The 11,037-nt window shown below is 54.2% G+C and overlaps 2 long non-coding RNA genes across 2 annotated transcripts; both read right to left on the bottom strand.

Annotated features, from left to right (window-relative positions):
• Positions 1 to 444: 444 nt before the first annotated feature.
• On the bottom strand, positions 445 to 3,802 carry LOC141279651 (uncharacterized). Its single transcript, XR_012334234.1, has 3 exons — positions 3,653 to 3,802; positions 1,968 to 2,161; positions 445 to 479 (listed from the first exon to the last, which is right to left on the bottom strand). It is a non-coding gene; the product is annotated as an uncharacterized lncRNA (long non-coding RNA).
• A 1,692-nt stretch (positions 3,803 to 5,494) lies between these two features.
• On the bottom strand, positions 5,495 to 8,852 carry LOC141279650 (uncharacterized). Its single transcript, XR_012334233.1, has 3 exons — positions 8,705 to 8,852; positions 7,021 to 7,214; positions 5,495 to 5,529 (listed from the first exon to the last, which is right to left on the bottom strand). It is a non-coding gene; the product is annotated as an uncharacterized lncRNA (long non-coding RNA).
• Between the last annotated feature and the right edge of the window lie 2,185 nt (positions 8,853 to 11,037).

Genomic DNA, 11,037 nt, shown 5'->3' with positions numbered 1-11,037 from the left:
CCGGTGTTGCACGGGACATGGGGAGTCGAACGTGGCTAAACACACACCCCAGGGCTTGTGTATCCTCGCCTCCTGCCGCTTAACCTGCACTGCCCCACCCCAGGCCTATCGCAAGACTTGCAAGTGGGCTACTCGGAGGGTGCCGTGCTTCGCAGCTGGGGCGACTCTAATGAAGTGGGCTGGAGGCGGGAACCTGCCTAGCAGGAGCCCTGGAGAGCCGGTTTCCTCACAGCTCTTCCCTCTCAGCTGCTCCACCGTCACTTGGGTACACCAGGCTTTGCTTACCCGTAGGAGGGCCACGTTGGACCGGGAGACTGTGGTACCACGCAGGGGAGAATGGGCACTAGAGGTCCGAGGGCCCGCTGGTCAGGTGGCACGCCCTCCTCCCTTGCTCCCTCAGCAGCAGCATACTCCAGCCGTGGACCCAGGCCCGCCTAGGCTCCCGGGGGTGTGTCTCCAGCCGACGACGTCAAAGAGGCCTGAGGTAACAGAGGAAAGGCATTTCTTACCCCCTTCCTTGCCTTGTCATTGAATAGTCCTTATCCCTTTCAGCATAGTTTATATACGACGTTGCGTCTGTTTGAGCTCTACAATCCCTTGATGCGATTATAAACGTAGCTGCCCCCGTAGCCTTTCGGGTTCTTTGCCCTGTCAGTTATTGAGGAATGTTTTGTAGCACTCCCTGTGCTTTCGGTTGGGTCGCCCTTGATGAGAACTTTTTGATACGTTGACTGTCTGTCTGGGAATCCCAGCCTCCTACTTCCCCCTTCCCCGGTCTCCAATTTCCCCCTACGGGAACTCCACGCTTGTCTCTTCCCTTTGTGAACCTGTGTTTCCTTTGTATGCTGCTTCCTTTGTATCCCTATTTAGACTGCACATATAAGAGATAGCCTGCGATATGTGTCTTGCTGCCTCTAATTTACCAGAATTAGTGAGATCATCTACTGCTCCACCACGCTGCTGCAAATAGTGTGAGTTCAGTTTGTTCTGTGGATGAGTGGTAGTCGAGGGAGTGTAGGTAGCAGAACTCCTTTCTCCATTCACCCCGCGCTCGACATTTCGTTCCTTTGTATGTCTTGGCTGTGGTAAAGGGTAACACAACGACCACTGGGGTGCAAGTGCTTCCTTCCAATGATGCTAGTCGCTGGTTATACGACCTGCAGCGGGTTTGCCGAATCTCGGGGTCCCTCCGGTGTTTAGTTTGGTAAGGAACTTGCCTACTGACCTTCGTATCGGCTGTTACCAATTTACGGTCCCGGCAACAGCAATGGTAGGCTTCCCTTTTGGGCATGCCCTCTTGAGCACTTAACGCTTTTAGCGTTTGTGAGGACTGCAGCCAGGGAAACCCTCGTTGAACTTCCTTTGCACTCTCTAATCAAGACAGATCCTGAGCATCTTTTCATTTGGATGTGCTGTTTTCTAAAACGCGGGTGAGTACCACTGAGGTCTCGAAAGGTTTCTGTCTGAGAGTCGGGCCTGATTAGAGTTCACTTCAGAGTACCTAGCCCAGGATATTTCTTGAGGGCAGGGCTGTGTTTGCGAAGCCGCAGGCCGCAGGCCTTGTGAATGATAGGTGCCCTTCGGCAGGGTTTCTAAGGTTGTTACGGCAGTGTGCCACAAGGCGGCAGCACTGCTCCGTGTCCTCTCGGGTAACTTGGGGAAAGAAAGCCTTAGCGGGGGTCCCGGTGTTGCACGGGACATGGGGAGTCGAACGTGGCTAAACACACACCCCAGGGCTTGTGTATCCTCGCCTCCTGCCGCTTAACCTGCACTGCCCCACCCCAGGCCGATCGCAAGACTTGCAAGTGGGCTACTCGGAGGGTGCCGTGCTTCGCAGCTGGGGCGACTCTAATGAAGTGGGCTGGAGGCGGGAACCTGCCTAGCAGGAGCCCTGGAGAGCCGGTTTCCTCACAGCTCTTCCCTCTCAGCTGCTCCACCGTCACTTGGGTACACCAGGCTTTGCTTACCCGTAGGAGGGCCACGTTGGACCGGGAGACTGTGGTACCACGCAGGGGAGAATGGGCACTAGAGGTCCGAGGGCCCGCTGGTCAGGTGGCACGCCCTCCTCCCTTGCTCCCTCAGCAGCAGCATACTCCAGCCGTGGGACCCAGGCCCGCCTAGGCTCCGGGGGTGTGTCTCCAGCCGACGACGTCAAAGAGGCCTGAGGTAACAGAGGAAAGGCATTTCTTACCCCCTTCCTTGCCTTGTCATTGAATAGTCCTTATCCCTTTCAGCATAGTTTATATACGACGTTGCGTCTGTTTGAGCTCTACAATCCCTTGATGCGATTATAAACGTAGCTGCCCCCGTAGCCTTTCGGGTTCTTTGCCCTGTCAGTTTATTGAGGAATGTTTTGTAGCACTCCCTGTGCTTTCGGTTGGGTCGCCCTTGATGAGAACTTTTTGATACGTTGACTGTCTGTCTGGGAATCCCAGCCTCCTACTTCCCCCTTCCCCGGTCTCCAATTTCCCCCTACGGGAACTCCACGCTTGTCTCTTCCCTTTGTGAACCTGTGTTTCCTTTGTATGCTGCTTCCTTTGTATCCCTATTTAGACTGCACATATAAGAGATAGCCTGCGATATGTGTCTTGCTGCCTCTAATTTACCAGAATTAGTGAGATCATCTACTGCTCCACCCACGCTGCTGCAAATAGTGTGAGTTCAGTTTGTTCTGTGGATGAGTGGTAGTCGAGGGAGTGTAGGTAGCAGAACTCCTTTCTCCATTCACCCCGCGCTCGACATTTCGTTCCTTTGTATGTCTTGGCTGTGGTAAAGGGTAACACAACGACCACTGGGGTGCAAGTGCTTCCTTCCAATGATGCTAGTCGCTGGTTATACGACCTGCAGCGGGTTTGCCGAATCTCGGGGTCCCTCCGGTGTTTAGTTTGGTAAGGAACTTGCCTACTGACCTTCGTATCGGCTGTTACCAATTTACGGTCCCGGCAACAGCAATGGTAGGCTTCCCTTTTGGGCATGCCCTCTTGAGCACTTAACGCTTTTAGCGTTTGTGAGGACTGCAGCCAGGGAAACCCTCGTTGAACTTCCTTTGCACTCTCTAATCAAGACAGATCCTGAGCATCTTTTCATTTGAATGTGCTCTTTTCTAAAACGCGGGTGAGTACCACTGAGGTCTCGAAAGGTTTCTGTCTGAGAGTCGGGCCTGATTAGAGTTCACTTCAGAGTACCTAGCCCAGGATATTTCTTGAGGGCAGGGCTGTGTTTGCGAAGCCGCAGGCCGCAGGCCTTGTGAATGATAGGTGCCCTTCGGCAGGGTTTCGTAAGGTTGTTACGGCAGTGTGCCACAAGGCGGCAGCACTGCTCCGTGTCCTCTCGGGTAACTTGGGGAAAGAAAGCCTTAGCGGGGGTCCCGGTGTTGCACGGGACATGGGGAGTCGAACGTGGCTAAACACACACCCCAGGGCTTGTGTATCCTCGCCTCCTGCCGCTTAACCTGCACTGCCCCACCCCAGGCCTATCGCAAGACTTGCAAGTGGGCTACTCGGAGGGTGCCGTGCTTCGCAGCTGGGGCGACTCTAATGAAGTGGGCTGGAGGCGGGAACCTGCCTAGCAGGAGCCCTGGAGAGCCGGTTTCCTCACAGCTCTTCCCTCTCAGCTGCTCCACCGTCACTTGGGTACACCAGGCTTTGCTTACCCGTAGGAGGGCCACGTTGGACCGGGAGACTGTGGTACCACGCAGGGGAGAATGGGCACTAGAGGTCCGAGGGCCCGCTGGTCAGGTGGCACGCCCTCCTCCCTTGCTCCCTCAGCAGCAGCATACTCCAGCCGTGGGACCCAGGCCCGCCTAGGCTCCGGGGTGTGTCTCCAGCCGACGACGTCAAAGAGGCCTGAGGTAACAGAGGAAAGGCATTTCTTACCCCCTTCCTTGCCTTGTCATTGAATAGTCCTTATCCCTTTCAGCATAGTTTATATACGACGTTGCGTCTGTTTGAGCTCTACAATCCCTTGATGCGATTATAAACGTAGCTGCCCCCGTAGCCTTTCGGGTTCTTTGCCCTGTCAGTTTATTGAGGAATGTTTTGTAGCACTCCCTGTGCTTTCGGTTGGGTCGCCCTTGATGAGAACTTTTTGATACGTTGACTGTCTGTCTGGGAATCCCAGCCTCCTACTTCCCCCTTCCCCGGTCTCCAATTTCCCCCTACGGGAACTCCACGCTTGTCTCTTCCCTTTGTGAACCTGTGTTTCCTTTGTATGCTGCTTCCTTTGTATCCCTATTTAGACTGCACATATAAGAGATAGCCTGCGATATGTGTCTTGCTGCCTCTAATTTACCAGAATTAGTGAGATCATCTACTGCTCCACCCACGCTGCTGCAAATAGTGTGAGTTCAGTTTGTTCTGTGGATGAGTGGTAGTCGAGGGAGTGTAGGTAGCAGAACTCCTTTCTCCATTCACCCCGCGCTCGACATTTCGTTCCTTTGTATGTCTTGGCTGTGGTAAAGGGTAACACAACGACCACTGGGGTGCAAGTGCTTCCTTCCAATGATGCTAGTCGCTGGTTATACGACCTGCAGCGGGTTTGCCGAATCTCGGGGTCCCTCCGGTGTTTAGTTTGGTAAGGAACTTGCCTACTGACCTTCGTATCGGCTGTTACCAATTTACGGTCCCGGCAACAGCAATGGTAGGCTTCCCTTTTGGGCATGCCCTCTTGAGCACTTAACGCTTTTAGCGTTTGTGAGGACTGCAGCCAGGGAAACCCTCGTTGAACTTCCTTTGCACTCTCTAATCAAGACAGATCCTGAGCATCTTTTCATTTGAATGTGCTGTTTTCTAAAACGCGGGTGAGTACCACTGAGGTCTCGAAAGGTTTCTGTCTGAGAGTAGGCCTGATTAGAGTTCACTTCAGAGTACCTAGCCCAGGATATTTCTTGAGGGCAGGGCTGTGTTTGCGAAGCCGCAGGCCGCAGGCCTTGTGAATGATAGGTGCCCTTCGGCAGGGTTTCTAAGGTTGTTACGGCAGTGTGCCACAAGGCGGCAGCACTGCTCCGTGTCCTCTCGGGTAACTTGGGGAAAGAAAGCCTTAGCGGGGGTCCCGGTGTTGCACGGGACATGGGGAGTCGAACGTGGCTAAACACACACCCCAGGGCTTGTGTATCCTCGCCTCCTGCCGCTTAACCTGCACTGCCCCACCCCAGGCCTATCGCAAGACTTGCAAGTGGGCTACTCGGAGGGTGCCGTGCTTCGCAGCTGGGGCGACTCTAATGAAGTGGGCTGGAGGCGGGAACCTGCCTAGCAGGAGCCCTGGAGAGCCGGTTTCCTCACAGCTCTTCCCTCTCAGCTGCTCCACCGTCACTTGGGTACACCAGGCTTTGCTTACCCGTAGGAGGGCCACGTTGGACCGGGAGACTGTGGTACCACGCAGGGGAGAATGGGCACTAGAGGTCCGAGGGCCCGCTGGTCAGGTGGCACGCCCTCCTCCCTTGCTCCCTCAGCAGCAGCATACTCCAGCCGTGGGACCCAGGCCCGCCTAGGCTCCGGGGGGTGTGTCTCCAGCCGACGACGTCAAAGAGGCCTGAGGTAACAGAGGAAAGGCATTTCTTACCCCCTTCCTTGCCTTGTCATTGAATAGTCCTTATCCCTTTCAGCATAGTTTATATACGACGTTGCGTCTGTTTGAGCTCTACAATCCCTTGATGCGATTATAAACGTAGCTGCCCCCGTAGCCTTTCGGGTTCTTTGCCCTGTCAGTTTATTGAGGAATGTTTTGTAGCACTCCCTGTGCTTTCGGTTGGGTCGCCCTTGATGAGAACTTTTTGATACGTTGACTGTCTGTCTGGGAATCCCAGCCTCCTACTTCCCCCTTCCCCGGTCTCCAATTTCCCCCTACGGGAACTCCACGCTTGTCTCTTCCCTTTGTGAACCTGTGTTTCCTTTGTATGCTGCTTCCTTTGTATCCCTATTTAGACTGCACATGTAAGAGATAGCCTGCGATATGTGTCTTGCTGCCTCTAATTTACCAGAATTAGTGAGATCATCTACTGCTCCACCCACGCTGCTGCAAATAGTGTGAGTTCAGTTTGTTCTGTGGATGAGTGGTAGTCGAGGGAGTGTAGGTAGCAGAACTCCTTTCTCCATTCACCCCGCGCTCGACATTTCGTTCCTTTGTATGTCTTGGCTGTGGTAAAGGGTAACACAACGACCACTGGGGTGCAAGTGCTTCCTTCCAATGATGCTAGTCGCTGGTTATACGACCTGCAGCGGGTTTGCCGAATCTCGGGGTCCCTCCGGTGTTTAGTTTGGTAAGGAACTTGCCTACTGACCTTCGTATCGGCTGTTACCAATTTACGGTCCCGGCAACAGCAATGGTAGGCTTCCCTTTTGGGCATGCCCTCTTGAGCACTTAACGCTTTTAGCGTTTGTGAGGACTGCAGCCAGGGAAACCCTCGTTGAACTTCCTTTGCACTCTCTAATCAAGACAGATCCTGAGCATCTTTTCATTTGAATGTGCTGTTTTCTAAAACGCGGGTGAGTACCACTGAGGTCTCGAAAGGTTTCTGTCTGAGAGTCGGGCCTGATTAGAGTTCACTTCAGAGTACCTAGCCCAGGATATTTCTTGAGGGCAGGGCTGTGTTTGCGAAGCCGCAGGCCGCAGGCCTTGTGAATGATAGGTGCCCTTCGGCAGGGTTTCGTAAGGTTGTTACGGCAGTGTGCCACAAGGCGGCAGCACTGCTCCGTGTCCTCTCGGGTAACTTGGGGAAAGAAAGCCTTAGCGGGGGTCCCGGTGTTGCACGGGACATGGGGAGTCGAACGTGGCTAAACACACACCCCAGGGCTTGTGTATCCTCGCCTCCTGCCGCTTAACCTGCACTGCCCCACCCCAGGCCTATCGCAAGACTTGCAAGTGGGCTACTCGGAGGGTGCCGTGCTTCGCAGCTGGGGCGACTCTAATGAAGTGGGCTGGAGGCGGGAACCTGCCTAGCAGGAGCCCTGGAGAGCCGGTTTCCTCACAGCTCTTCCCTCTCAGCTGCTCCACCGTCACTTGGGTACACCAGGCTTTGCTTACCCGTAGGAGGGCCACGTTGGACCGGGAGACTGTGGTACCACGCAGGGGAGAATGGGCACTAGAGGTCCGAGGGCCCGCTGGTCAGGTGGCACGCCCTCCTCCCTTGCTCCCTCAGCAGCAGCATACTCCAGCCGTGGGACCCAGGCCCGCCTAGGCTCCGGGGGTGTGTCTCCAGCCGACGACGTCAAAGAGGCCTGAGGTAACAGAGGAAAGGCATTTCTTACCCCCTTCCTTGCCTTGTCATTGAATAGTCCTTATCCCTTTCAGCATAGTTTATATACGACGTTGCGTCTGTTTGAGCTCTACAATCCCTTGATGCGATTATAAACGTAGCTGCCCCCGTAGCCTTTCGGGTTCTTTGCCCTGTCAGTTTATTGAGGAATGTTTTGTAGCACTCCCTGTGCTTTCGGTTGGGTCGCCCTTGATGAGAACTTTTTGATACGTTGACTGTCTGTCTGGGAATCCCAGCCTCCTACTTCCCCCTTCCCCGGTCTCCAATTTCCCCCTACGGGAACTCCACGCTTGTCTCTTCCCTTTGTGAACCTGTGTTTCCTTTGTATGCTGCTTCCTTTGTATCCCTATTTAGACTGCACATATAAGAGATAGCCTGCGATATGTGTCTTGCTGCCTCTAATTTACCAGAATTAGTGAGATCATCTACTGCTCCACCCACGCTGCTGCAAATAGTGTGAGTTCAGTTTGTTCTGTGGATGAGTGGTAGTCGAGGGAGTGTAGGTAGCAGAACTCCTTTCTCCATTCACCCCGCGCTCGACATTTCGTTCCTTTGTATGTCTTGGCTGTGGTAAAGGGTAACACAACGACCACTGGGGTGCAAGTGCTTCCTTCCAATGATGCTAGTCGCTGGTTATACGACCTGCAGCGGGTTTGCCGAATCTCGGGGTCCCTCCGGTGTTTAGTTTGGTAAGGAACTTGCCTACTGACCTTCGTATCGGCTGTTACCAATTTACGGTCCCGGCAACAGCAATGGTAGGCTTCCCTTTTGGGCATGCCCTCTTGAGCACTTAACGCTTTTAGCGTTTGTGAGGACTGCAGCCAGGGAAACCCTCGTTGAACTTCCTTTGCACTCTCTAATCAAGACAGATCCTGAGCATCTTTTCATTTGAATGTGCTGTTTTCTAAAACGCGGGTGAGTACCACTGAGGTCTCGAAAGGTTTCTGTCTGAGAGTCGGGCCTGATTAGAGTTCACTTCAGAGTACCTAGCCCAGGATATTTCTTGAGGGCAGGGCTGTGTTTGCGAAGCCGCAGGCCGCAGGCCTTGTGAATGATAGGTGCCCTTCGGCAGGGTTTCTAAGGTTGTTACGGCAGTGTGCCACAAGGCGGCAGCACTGCTCCGTGTCCTCTCGGGTAACTTGGGGAAAGAAAGCCTTAGCGGGGGTCCCGGTGTTGCACGGGACATGGGGAGTCGAACGTGGCTAAACACACACCCCAGGGCTTGTGTATCCTCGCCTCCTGCCGCTTAACCTGCACTGCCCCACCCCAGGCCTATCGCAAGACTTGCAAGTGGGCTACTCGGAGGGTGCCGTGCTTCGCAGCTGGGGCGACTCTAATGAAGTGGGCTGGAGGCGGGAACCTGCCTAGCAGGAGCCCTGGAGAGCCGGTTTCCTCACAGCTCTTCCCTCTCAGCTGCTCCACCGTCACTTGGGTACACCAGGCTTTGCTTACCCGTAGGAGGGCCACGTTGGACCGGGAGACTGTGGTACCACGCAGGGGAGAATGGGCACTAGAGGTCCGAGGGCCCGCTGGTCAGGTGGCACGTCCTCCTCCCTTGCTCCCTCAGCAGCAGCATACTCCAGCCGTGGGACCCAGGCCCGCCTAGGCTCCAGGGGGTGTGTCTCCAGCCGACGACGTCAAAGAGGCCTGAGGTAACAGAGGAAAGGCATTTTCTTACCCCCTTCCTTGCCTTGTCATTGAATAGTCCTTATCCCTTTCAGCATAGTTTATATACGACGTTGCGTCTGTTTGAGCTCTACAATCCCTTGATGCGATTATAAACGTAGCTGCCCCCGTAGCCTTTCGGGTTCTTTGCCCTGTCAGTTTATTGAGGAATGTTTTGTAGCACTCCCTGTGCTTTCGGTTGGGTCGCCCTTGATGAGAACTTTTTGATACGTTGACTGTCTGTCTGGGAATCCCAGCCTCCTACTTCCCCCTTCCCCGGTCTCCAATTTCCCCCCTACGGGAACTCCACGCTTGTCTCTTCCCTTTGTGAACCTGTGTTTCCTTTGTATGCTGCTTCCTTTGTATCCCTATTTAGACTGCACATATAAGAGATAGCCTGCGATATGTGTCTTGCTGCCTCTAATTTACCAGAATTAGTGAGATCATCTACTGCTCCACCCACGCTGCTGCAAATAGTGTGAGTTCAGTTTGTTCTGTGGATGAGTGGTAGTCGAGGGAGTGTAGGTAGCAGAACTCCTTTCTCCATTCACCCCGCGCTCGACATTTCGTTCCTTTGTATGTCTTGGCTGTGGTAAAGGGTAACACAACGACCACTGGGGTGCAAGTGCTTCCTTCCAATGATGCTAGTCGCTGGTTATACGACCTGCAGCGGGTTTGCCGAATCTCGGGGTCCCTCCGGTGTTTAGTTTGGTAAGGAACTTGCCTACTGACCTTCGTATCGGCTGTTACCAATTTACGGTCCCGGCAACAGCAATGGTAGGCTTCCCTTTTGGGCATGCCCTCTTGAGCACTTAACGCTTTTAGCGTTTGTGAGGACTGCAGCCAGGGAAACCCTCGTTGAACTTCCTTTGCACTCTCTAATCAAGACAGATCCTGAGCATCTTTTCATTTGAATGTGCTGTTTTCTAAAACGCGGGTGAGTACCACTGAGGTCTCGAAAGGTTTCTGTCTGAGAGTCGGGCCTGATTAGAGTTCACTTCAGAGTACCTAGCCCAGGATATTTCTTGAGGGCAGGGCTGTGTTTGCGAAGCCGCAGGCCGCAGGCCTTGTGAATGATAGGTGCCCTTCGGCAGGGTTTCTAAGGTTGTTACGGCAGTGTGCCACAAGGCGGCAGCACTGCTCCGTGTCCTCTCGGGTAACTTGGGGAAAGAAAGCCTTAGCGGGGGTCCCGGTGTTGCACGGGACATGGGGAGTCGAACGTGGCTAAACACACACCCCAGGGCTTGTGTATCCTCGCCTCCTGCCGCTTAACCTGCACTGCCCCACCCCAGGCCTATCGCAAGACTTGCAAGTGGGCTACTCGGAGGGTGCCGTGCTTCGCAGCTGGGGCGACTCTAATGAAGTGGGCTGGAGGCGGGAACCTGCCTAGCAGGAGCCCTGGAGAGCCGGTTTCCTCACAGCTCTTCCCTCTCAGCTGCTCCACCGTCACTTGGGTACACCAGGCTTTGCTTACCCGTAGGAGGGCCACGTTGGACCGGGAGACTGTGGTACCACGCAGGGGAGATTGGGCACTAGAGGTCCGAGGGCCCGCTGGTCAGGTGGCACGCCCTCCTCCCTTGCTCCCTCAGCAGCAGCATACTCCAGCCGTGGGACCCAGGCCCGCCTAGGCTCCAGGGGTGTGTCTCCAGCCGACGACGTCAAAGAGGCCTGAGGTAACAGAGGAAAGGCATTTCTTACCCCCTTCCTTGCCTTGTCATTGAATAGTCCTTATCCCTTTCAGCATAGTTTATATACGACGTTGCGTCTGTTTGAGCTCTACAATCCCTTGATGCGATTATAAACGTAGCTGCCCCCGTAGCCTTTCGGGTTCTTTGCCCTGTCAGTTTATTGAGGAATGTTTTGTAGCACTCCCTGTGCTTTCGGTTGGGTCGCCCTTGATGAGAACTTTTTGATACGTTGACTGTCTGTCTGGGAATCCCAGCCTCCTACTTCCCCCTTCCCCGGTCTCCAATTTCCCCCTACTGGGAACTCCACGCTTGTCTCTTCCCTTTGTGAACCTGTGTTTCCTTTGTATGCTGCTTCCTTTGTATCCCTATTTAGACTGCACATATAAGAGATAGCCTGCGATATGTGTCTTGCTGCCTCTAATTTACCAGAAT

This window comes from Tursiops truncatus, chromosome 10, assembly GCF_011762595.2.
Source record: "Tursiops truncatus isolate mTurTru1 chromosome 10, mTurTru1.mat.Y, whole genome shotgun sequence".
Taxonomy (NCBI): Eukaryota; Metazoa; Chordata; class Mammalia; order Artiodactyla; family Delphinidae; genus Tursiops; species Tursiops truncatus.
This window is presented reverse-complemented; position numbering and strand designations above follow the sequence as displayed.